The following is a 428-nucleotide window of genomic DNA, read 5'->3' on the forward strand; positions in this document are numbered from 1 at the left end:
TAATTCTTACATTTTTATAAATATTATAAATATAAAAATTTAATATATATACAATCAAATGAAATACTTGATTTTCTTTGAGCTCAACCCATGAACAGGTGCATGCTATAAAAAAATAAAATAAAATAAAAAAATGCTTAATATATATAAAACACTATTTAATCAAAATAATTATCATAATGAAATAAAATCCTTGCTTTTCTTTGAGTCTAACCCATGAACAGATGCATGCAAAAAATAAATTAAATGAAGCTTAATATGTAAAATTATTATTTGAAATTTACTTGATTTCTTTTAAACACAACCCATGAACCGGTCCATAAAATAAAATAAAATAAAATAAACAATGCTTAATATATATATATTAGGGGTGGAACGGTTCAACTTACTCACGGTTCAGTTTGTATCACGGTTTTAGAGTCACGGTT

General features: G+C 23.4%; 1 protein-coding gene across 1 annotated transcript in view; it reads right to left on the reverse strand.

Annotated features, from left to right (window-relative positions):
• The window catches only part of LOC107696446 (plakophilin-1-like), a 16,392-nt gene that overhangs the window by 3,861 nt on the left and 12,103 nt on the right, over positions 1-428 (reverse strand). The window lies entirely within an intron of this gene.

Source organism: Sinocyclocheilus anshuiensis, unplaced genomic scaffold, assembly GCF_001515605.1.
Source record: "Sinocyclocheilus anshuiensis isolate Anshui unplaced genomic scaffold, SAMN03320099.WGS_v1.1 scaffold522, whole genome shotgun sequence".
Taxonomy (NCBI): domain Eukaryota; kingdom Metazoa; phylum Chordata; class Actinopteri; order Cypriniformes; family Cyprinidae; genus Sinocyclocheilus; species Sinocyclocheilus anshuiensis.